This window comes from Muscardinus avellanarius (assembly GCF_963383645.1).
Source record: "Muscardinus avellanarius genome assembly, chromosome: 14".
NCBI lineage: Eukaryota > Metazoa > Chordata > Mammalia > Rodentia > Gliridae > Muscardinus > Muscardinus avellanarius.
In genome coordinates, this window is record NC_137800.1 from 52,778,917 (window position 1) to 52,789,515 (window position 10,599).

Consider the following 10,599-nt stretch of genomic DNA (forward strand, 5'->3'; position numbering starts at 1 on the left):
CCCAAGAAGATCACATGGGTGCACAGAGCTTTTGCCGCCTGGGAAGCAGGTAGCCGGCAAGGTAAATGCCTGTGCTCCAGCCGCCAGGCTCCAGCAGGGTGCGGGGACTAGGCACACAAGGTGAGCACCAAGTTTAGGGTTGGTGGTGGTGCGGGCTCAGGCAACTGGCGGGGGTCCTGGGGCACAGACAGGGTGCATGAAGACAGTGCTGGGTTCTGTGGCGTGGGACAGAAGCCTAGGGCCAGTGCTAGACCTGGAGTGCACGCTAGAACCCACAGCTTCCCTGGATGCACTCAGGTACCTGGCTTCCTTGGTCCCGGCATCTGTGGGAGTCCCTGTGTTGCTGTGGTCCAGTCTTTGTTGGGCACATGGGATTCTGTCGTGGGCACTGCTCGCTGCTTAAGATGACGCTCTATGACCGTTTTCAGTCTCTGGCTATTTTGCCGCGGTGGTATCAGTCAGGACCTATAATGTTTTTTGTAGAGATCTTTTACCTCCTTGGTTAAGTTTATTCCTAAGTATTTTATTTTTTTGTGGGAAATCCTGAGTATAAGTGTTTTCTGAATTTTTAAAAATATGAATAAAAAGAACAGTGGAGATACATAGTTTCAATATTTTGGTTAAACATTTTGCAATGTCAATGGAAAGACTTCTAAAGTATTTTTCTAATACTCTGAGACAATACTATCTGAAGAAAAATTAAATAAAAGTCTCTTTTAAAAGGAAAGAAAATTTTAGGATAAATAATAAAGTCATTTCCCCCATGCAAGTGTAAACCCTTTTAGAATTCCATAAGCTTTTACTCACAATTAATATTAAGTTAATATTTGGTAGTTATAGAGCAGAATTGTTTATTCTTTTTCTTTAAATTCTATTAAATAATTAATAAAATTAATAATGATTGTTTATTTTAATAATATTTTTGTAATCCTGACCTATGGATAATTAAGCATTTCATTCTAATAATGTTACAAATTCAGCAAACACTACTACCTTACCTTTTTAAACTTGAGTATGTACACATTTGTTTTTCTATTTGCATGCTTTATTGTGGTAATACTCGGAGTTGAGAACTTCTCAAAAACATTCAGTTAAATATGCCACACATTATTATCTGTTATTCACATACTGTTATCATCTAATTCACAGCAGAATTTGAGTCTTGGCAACTATGATAAATTTTATGTCACAAGGAGAAGGCAAGCAGGTATGCATGCAGACAGGAAGAAAGGAAGAAAAGAAGGAAAAAGGTAAAGAGGAAAGAAAATAAAAACCTTTTATTAATAACAGTTCTGATTTTGCATTTTATGCTGAAAATTTTCTTTAAAATTTTTGAACACTTAAAGATAATGAATCTCTGATTCTTTTGTTTTTTATTTTTTTGGTTATATTTTTAGTGCACTATGTTTAATACAGTGACATTCTAATTCTGAGCTATATTTCTACACTATTTTAATTTTGTTTTGAAACAAAATCTGAGATACTGAGTTGTACTTAAACATGAGATTCTGTCTCCCAAATATTTGGATCATAAGCAGCACCACCACATCCAGCTTGAATCTCTTATTTGCTATATTATTGTCATTGGAAAAAAGAGCAAATAAATGTCATTTAAAAGAAATGCACACATATAGATAGTTTATACATTTGAACTTGGTATATTTTATTTTGGAAAATTATAAGTTATAGAAAATAAATAATAATAACAAAATTCTATAATTTAGATATAGAAGATATAACTTCAAATCCACAATTCCCCAGGCGGGTCACAATTCTATTATGTTTTCATCTTTTCAATGTAAATAATACAGCTATATCTCAAAATTACTCTGAAGGCTGAATGAGGTAATAAACCTTATCTGGCACAAGATATGTGAATAGTAGAAACTAGCAAAATGGTTTCCATTCCTATGAGTTGACATCCTCATGTCAGAGGTCTGAATGAAGCACTTTTTATTATTTTATTTTATAATTTTTTATTATTACATTGTAATCATACATCTTAATGAGGTACAAGATATGAAAGGCACACATGCCCACATTGCTTATTTAGCCTTTACTAATTCCTACCACATTCTTTCCCACTTCCTCCTTCTAATGTTTGGCTCACTGATTGACTCTGATATGTTTGTAAATATACGTTAGAAAAATTTCCTCTTTTCCTTTCGCATTCTCCTCAGTTAAGTTTCCTTATTTGCTCATCTATGGTTTCTTTTTTGTGTGTAAGGTTTCTTCTATGACCCATTTTCTCCCTGCTTCCAAATATTAGGGAGAGCATCTGATTTTTTACTTTTTGTGACTGACTAATTTTACTTAGCATTATGTTCTCTAGTTCCATTCATTTTTCCACAAATGATGTGCTTTTGTTCTTTATGTGAGTAAAATTTCATTATATAGATATCCCATAGTTTTTAGTCCACTCATCTGTTGATGGACATCATGGCTTGTGCCATAGTTTGGCAATGGTTATGTAGATAAAATAATATATCTTATTCCAAGGTTTGTAACACCCAACGTAGAAATTTGACTCCATGACGATGTCCTTTTGAAAAAGCTGACAACTTTAACTTCTGATTTTCATTCCACTTTTTATTTTTAGCATTTCATTTCCTAAATTCAAATACCTTACATTTTCAAAAAAGAATCGGTACCATATTTTATAAACTTCTTTTAAAAAATAGACACAAGATCATATGTGTAGACTCTGAGACTGAGAAAATGTAAAACTAAGACAGAAAGAACTAGAAGAGAACATGTAACTTGAATAGATTTCCTCAAATGTAATTCAGTCACAATTATGATAATTGCAGAGGGACAGACACTTTGTGAGATAAAAAAAAAGTCTTTAAGAATAAACAGTGAAGCTGGGCATGGTGGTGCATTCCTGTAATCTCAGTGATTGGGAGACTGAGACAGGAAAAAACAAGTTTGAGCTAGCCTCAACAAATTAGTGAAACAATAACTTAATGAGACCCTGTTTGAAAAGAAGTAAAAAGGGCTGACATGTAACTCAGAGGTAGAATGTCCCAGGTTCAGTCCTCAGTAACACACACACACACACACACACACACACACACACGCACACACGAGTAAATTTGTTTACTGAATTCCATTCTCCTCTATCTCAAAACCTTCCCAATATATATTCCATCTTCATACCTACAAACATTTTTGCTCAAAAGAAACTTGCAAGATATTCTAAAAATAAAGAAAATATTGGCTTTGAAACATTTCTAAACCTAAGTATAATAGTATAAGTTGAATATGCATGAAAAAGAATAAGATTAAAGATTATAAGTCCACTTGTCAGTTACCAAAACAGCACATTAATTATCCTGTAGAAAAGGTACTAAATTCCCAGAATGAGAGAAAAATGTTCATTAGCTTCTTAATACAAGTGTTTAAATTGGTGAGATAGAATTATCATTGATTATAAGAAATATATTTCTTTTTAAAATAATCATTTATTGATACATTGTAATTCATCATCATAGTGAGATTCAAAGTGATTCAAATATTTATGTACACAGCACTTAGTGGTTTTCCTTAAAGCAACATTTTGTTTCTATTAATCAATCTGTTTTGTTGCCACTTTAACTATTCTATACCATATATTTCTTGACAAAAAACCTCAATTTATATATATTATGAAAAAAATTTGTTTGGTTTAATCAACTTGTAATCATTACATTTTTTTCTGATACATTTTTTTCTACCATGTTGTTTGAGTTAGTATTAAAATCCTAATACTAAGCATGGTTATGCATGCTGAGTGCAGAATCAAGGTACTAAGGAGGCTGAGACAGGAGGATCTCAGGTTCACAGCCAGCCTCACCTACTTAGTGAGGCCCTGTTTTAAAATAAAGAATAAAAATTAAGGCTGTGAGTATGGCTTGGAAGTAGAATTTCTCTGAGTTAAATCACTACTACCACACACACACACACACACACACACACACACACACACACACATATAAAATCCTAGCTATAACTACATTGTTTATTGATATGCAGAATAGGCAATGATTTAGTCAGTATTATATAACTTATAGTATATGCTATTGATAAAAAATATTGTGACAATTTATATATTAATATATTTTTCCTGTTTTACCAACACTTGGGCCTGTGGGATCCTTTTTATTTTTTATTTTTATTTTTTTAACTTTTTCTTGGTACAAGATGGTGGAGGCATACATATACATATCACCTTATACATATACGTATACGTATACGTATACGTATACATATACATATTAGCCCTTACACAATTTTCTCCCCATTCTCTCCCCCTCCCTCCTCATGTTTGGCTTAGTGATTGACTTTTACATATTTGTTAATGTATATCATGAATAATAGAGAATTTTCCTCTTCTCCCCATCCACTAAGGTCACCTTATTTGCTCATCTATGGTATTACCTTCTTTGTCTAGAGTTTCTCCTGCGATCCATTTTCACCCTAGCTTTTGCATATTAGGGAAAACATATAATTTCATATCTTGTGATTAAATAATCTCACTTAGCAGTTCTAACCATTTCCCTGTAAATGACATAACTTTGTTTTTTTTTTTATAGCTGAGTAAAACTCCATTGTATCCATATCCCATAATATTATAATCCATTCATCTGTTGATGGACATCTTGGTTGGATCCATAGTATGGCAATCATAAAATGTACAGATATAAAATAGATACACAAACAATAGTCTGGTAGTTTTGTTTCCATTCTTTTAGATAGATATCCAGAAGTGGTATTGCTGAATCAAAATGGAAAGTTCATTCCCATTTTTCTGAAGATTTTTCATACAGATTTCCAAAGTAGTTCCATTAATTTCCAGTCCCACAAACAATGTAGTAGAGTTTCCACTTCTCCACATCCTCCTGAACATTTGTTGTTTTTTTGTCTTTTGAATGACTGCCATTCTAGTTGGAGTTAGGTGAAATCTCAGGGTAGTTTGTATTTGCATCTCTATGATTGCAAATGATGTTGAGTATATTTTCATGCATTTTTTGATATTAAAATTTTTGTGCAATATCTCTATAGTTCCCAGGCCCATTTTTTTTATTGTTACTTATTTTCTTAGTACTGAATTTCCTGAGTTCTCTGTGTAGTCTAGATATTAGTCCTCTATTGGAGTGGTAGGTGGCAAAAATCTTCTCTTCTTCTGTTGGCTCTTGATTGAGGTTACTGACAGTTTTCTTTGGTGAACAAAAGCTCTTCAGTTTAATTCAATCCCACATATTGATCTGCCTTTTAGTTTTTTCTGCTTTTGTGGTCTTGTTGAGAAAGTTTTTACGTGTGCCTATTTGTTGCAGTGTTGGACCTATGCCCTCTTCAAAGAGCCTCAGTGTCTCTAAAGAGGCTAACAGTATGAATTTTTTGATCTCCTTAGTATAATTTCATCTGCAAATATTAAAGATTAATGGTCTTTTCTATTTTTACTCCTTTTACTTTCCTTTCTTTGACTTACTGCTCTGGCTAGAGTCTCAAGTACTATATTGAAAAGAAATGATGATAATGAGGCCAGGCGTGGTGGCGCACGCTTGTAATCCCCGGGTTTGGGAGGTGGAGACAGGAGGATCGCGCAGGTTCGAGGCCAGCTCTGCTGGCTTAAGAGACCCTGTTTCAAAAAGTAAAAAAGTATAAAATAGGTCTGGGAGTGGGCTTCCAGGAACCCCCATACCACACACACACCAAAAAAAAAAAAAATGATGATAATGGACATACTTTTCTTTCTCTGTTTTTAGAGGAATTCTCACTTGTTTTCCCCATTTAATATATTGTGGGTCTACTGTAGATTGCCTTTATGATGTTGAGATATGTTCTTTCTATTCTAATTCTCAAAAAATTTCCAAATCTTTGATACATCTTGAATTGACTCTTATGCAGAGTGAGAAATTGGGATTAAGTTTTATTTATTTTCATATGGTTAATCAGTTTTGTCAACATCATTTGTTGAACAGGCTATCTTTTTTCGATTTTTAGCCCATTTGTCAAAAATTAATTGGCTGTAAGTGTGCAAATCTTTTTCTGAGTCTTCTATTTTGCCCCACTGGTCTATGTATCTGTTTTTGTGCCTGTATCATGCTGTTTTTATTACTATGGCCTTGTAGTATAGTTTAAAGACAGTTTTGGTTATTCCTTCTGCATGGTTTTTGTTGCTGAAAACATTTTTAGCTATTCTGGGTTTTTGTTGTTCCAAATGAATCTAAGGACTGATTGTACTATGTTTGTAAAGAATGACCTTGGTAATTTAATGGTTATTTTGTTGAATCTGTAGATAACTTTTGGAACTATAGCTGTTTTGATGATATTTATTCCATCCATGAACATGGAAGTTTCTTTTTTCAATGTTTTATAATTTTCTTTGTAGAGGTCTTTTACCTCTTTGGTTAAGTTTCTTCCTAAGTACTTTTTTTGGTGTGGTAAATCCTGAGTGGATGTGTTTTTGAGATTTATTTTTCAGTGGATTTATCGTTGGTATACAGAAAAGTTTCTGAATATTTTAAGACTGATTTTGTATCCAGACACTTTGATAAATTTGTTGATCAGTTCTATAAGCCTTTTGGTTGAGATTGTTAGATGTTTTAAGTATAGTATCATGTCATCTGCAAATAGTGAAAGTTTGAGTTCTTCTTTTACTATTTGTACTCCTTTGATTTTCTTTTCTTGCCTTATTGCTCTGGCTAGAGTCTCAAGTACTATATTTTAAAAAGTGGTGATAATGGGTATCTTTGTCTTGTTCCCGTTTTTAGGAGAAATTCTCAAAGTTTTTCAGCATTTAATATGATATTAGCTGTGGGCCTATTGTAGATAGCCTTTATGATGTTGACGTATGTTCCTTCTATTCTGATTCTTTGCAGTGCTTTTAACATAAATGGATATTGAATTTAGTTAAATGCCTTTTCAGCATCTATTGAAAGAATCATGCTATTTTTGTTTCTTTTTCTGTTTATATAATGAATTATATACATTGATTTTATATGTTTAACCATCCTTGTATCCCTAGGATGAACACTACTTGACAATGGTGTGTGCTTTTCTTGATCTGATTAAGAATGTGTGTCACTAGTATTTTGCTTAGCAGTTTTGCATCCAAGTTCATCAAAATATAGGTCTGTTGTTTTCCTTTCTTGAACTGTTTTTATTTGGTTTTGGTATTAATGTACTGCTGGCTCCATAGAACATATTGGGAGAGTCCCATTTTATTCTATTTCACAAAATAGATTGAGTAATATTGGGATTAGCTCTTCTATAAAGGTTTTATAAAATTCACTTGAGAAACCATCTGGTCCTGGGCTTTTGTCTTATGGTAGGCTATTTATTGCTATCTCAATTTCTTTGATTGCTATTGGTTGGCTTAAATTTTCTATGTTTTCTTGACAAAGTTTAGGAAGGTTGTATTTATTTAGAAAGTTGTCAATTTTTTCAGATTTTCTATTTTCTCATAGTATAGTTTTTCAAAGTAGTTTCTGATAATCCTCTGGATTTCTACATTGTTAGTGGTAATATCTCCTTTTTCATTTCTTATCTTTATAATTTTGGTTGCTTCTTTCTTTTTTTTATTAAGTTGCTAGTGGTTTATATATCCTTTTTTAAATAAAACAACTTTGGGTTTTGGTGATTTTCTGTATTTTTTATTCTCTACTTTATTTATGCTCTGATTTTAATAATTTTCTGCCTGATGCTGGCTTTGGGGTTAGACTTTTTTGTTTTCCAAGGGCTTTGAGGTATGTTATTAGATTATTTATTTGATAATTTTTTGTTGTTTTTATGTGGGCACTCAGTGCTGTAAATTTTCTTCTTAATACTGACTTCAAAGTGTCCAAGAGGTTTGATAAGTTGTTTTTATATTTTTGTTTGTTTCTAGAAATTTTTTATTTCACATCATATCTTTTCTATGACCCATTCTTTATTTAGCAGTGTTATGTTTAGTTTCCACATTTTTATGTGGTTTCTCTGGGTCTCCTTATAGTTGATTTCTTCATTTCATGATGGTCTGGAGAATATAGAAATATGTCACATTTTTTGAATTTGCTAGTTCTCACTTTGTGGTGTAAAATGTGATCTATTTTGGAAAAGGTTCCATGAGCAGCTGAGAAAAATGAGGACTTTGTTTTTCATTGGGTGGAATATTTTATATGTATATAATTGGTCCATTTTTTTGATGGTGTTTTTTAGGTCCAAGGCATCTTTACTGACCTTTTGTTTAGAAGTTCAATCTAAAGGTGTGAGAGGCATGTTGAAGTCTCTCAGTATTATTGTATTAAGACTTATGTGTGCCCAAATGTCATGACAAGTTTGATTTATAAAAGTAGCTGCACATGTGTTTGGGGTATAAATGTTGATTGTTGTTATTTCCTTTTGCTGTATTGTTCCTTTTACCAGTTAAAAAAAAAAAAACAAAACAGCATGTTTTGTCTCTTCTAATAAGCTTGGGCTTAACATCTAGCCTGTGTCTACCTGTACCAGCCATTTACCATTGGTTTGTGACTATCTGAGAGGTGAGACCATTAATGTTCAGTGTAATTATTGAGAGATCATTTTTAATTCCTAACATATTGAGATTTAACTTTCATTTGAGGTAGTGTTTGCTTTTCTTTACTTAGTTGTTTGTTGGGTGAAAATTTTTGTTTCTCTAGATTTAGCATGTATTACTCATTTCTTATTTGCAGTTAATATATTTGCATATTTTTCTCTAGTGCTTGTTTATAAAACATAAATTCCTTCAGCTTTTGTTTGTTGTAGAAGATTTATATTTCCCCATCTAATTTTAAAGATATTTTTTTTCTGAGTAGAAAATTTTGGGCTACAAGTTGTTTATTTCAGAGTTTAAAATATGTTATTCCAAGTCCATTTGATTTTGTAACTTGGTTTAGGAAGTCTGGAGTGATTCCAATTGCTTTTCCTCTGACTGTGACTTGGTCTTTTGTTTTAGTTGCTTTTAAGATTCTCTCCTTGACTTCTAAGTTGGTTGGTTTGACAAGCATGTGGTGTGGAGAACCTTTTCTCTGATCTTGTCTAAGGAGGGTTACATAAGTTTCCTGTACTTGTGTATCGACATCTTATTATATGTTTTGAAAATTTTCTGGTATTAGTTCTTTGAAAAAAATATTACTTTGCCAGGCATGGTGGCACATGCTTGTAATCCCAGCATTCAGAAGACTGAGACCTGGAGGATCATGGTTTGCGGACAGCCTCAGCTACTTAGTTTCATCTTGCTAAGTAGCTGAAATTTCAAGAGAAATTTCATCTTGCTGAAGGGGCAGCTTCTGGAGTTTCAGCTTAAAGGGGTGATCTGTTCGCTGCACCGTCCACCTTTCTTTCTGGGGTTCAGGCACTGGTTTGATGTGTGCTGTGTGGATCCAGGCTGGTATGCCATCCACCTTAATGGCCATTAGAGAGGTCAATATCACTGAGTAGGGCCCCTTCCAGTGAGGCTCCAGATTCTGGGCTAGGTGGCGTCTCACATAAACCGAGTCACCGACCTGGAACTGATGGTTGATCTCAGGAGTCCCCGGCTTGTAGACAGCTGCCAACTGTGACCATATGTCCTTTTGCACGACCTGCAGTCCTTTTAACCTGACACATAAATCGTTGTTATTGTGACTGAATAATGCACCCTCCCCCAGACTGGCCAAGGGGACAGGGGCCCCATACAAAATTTCAAAGGGGGTCAAATTAAACCTTGAGGGGGTATTTCTGACCCTAAAGAGGGCCAAGGGAAGGGGCATCACCCAGTCTGTTCTGCCAGTCTCCATTGTCAATTTGGTTAAGGTCTCTTTTAGAGATTTATTTATTTCTTTTTACCTGTCCTGAACTTTGGGGATGGTACATGCAATGAAGTTTCCAATTGGTCCCCAAATCTTGGCCACTCCCTGACTTACCTGGGCAATGAAGGCAGGCCCGTTATCTGATCCTATTACCTTGGGTGCACCAAACCAAGGAAAGATTTCTTCCAGGATCTTCTTGGCAACTATCATGGCCATTTTCTTTTTGGTTGGGAAAGCTTTTATCCATCCTAAAAAAAGTGTCTACAAAAACTAGAAGATATTTATAATAATTTTGGGCCGGCCTCCCCGCAGGCTTTTTTCTGGTTCAATTTTTGCTTTGCCAGCATTTACCTTTTGGCAGGGGACACAGTTGTGGACTGTCTCCTCGAGCAGTGGGGTTAGGCCAATTGCATAATATTGGGTTTTGGCCATTAGTGTTGCCGTTTTTTTTTCCCCAAGGTGTGTCCACTGATACATTTATTGTATCATTTGTTTTTTTTTTTTTTTTTTTTCTTGGCAAGATTATTTTCCTGGCTGGGGTTATTCACACTCTGGCTTTGTAATGAGAGCCTTTAATCTGTTTAATGGAAGCCAGGTCTTGCTTGGTGTAGTTAAAAGATCGCTCTGGACTTTTATCTTTTGCAACCACCAAGGCCTCAACTGAAACAGCCGCCTCTTTTGCTGCCCTATCCGCCATGTTGTTTTCTTTCGCTATTTTGGAGTTTTTTTTTTCTGATGTCTGGGGCAATGTATGATGCTCACTTTGGTAGGCAGATGTAGGGCTCCAAGGAGGGCCAAGATTTTATTTTTATTTTTGATTTTTTTA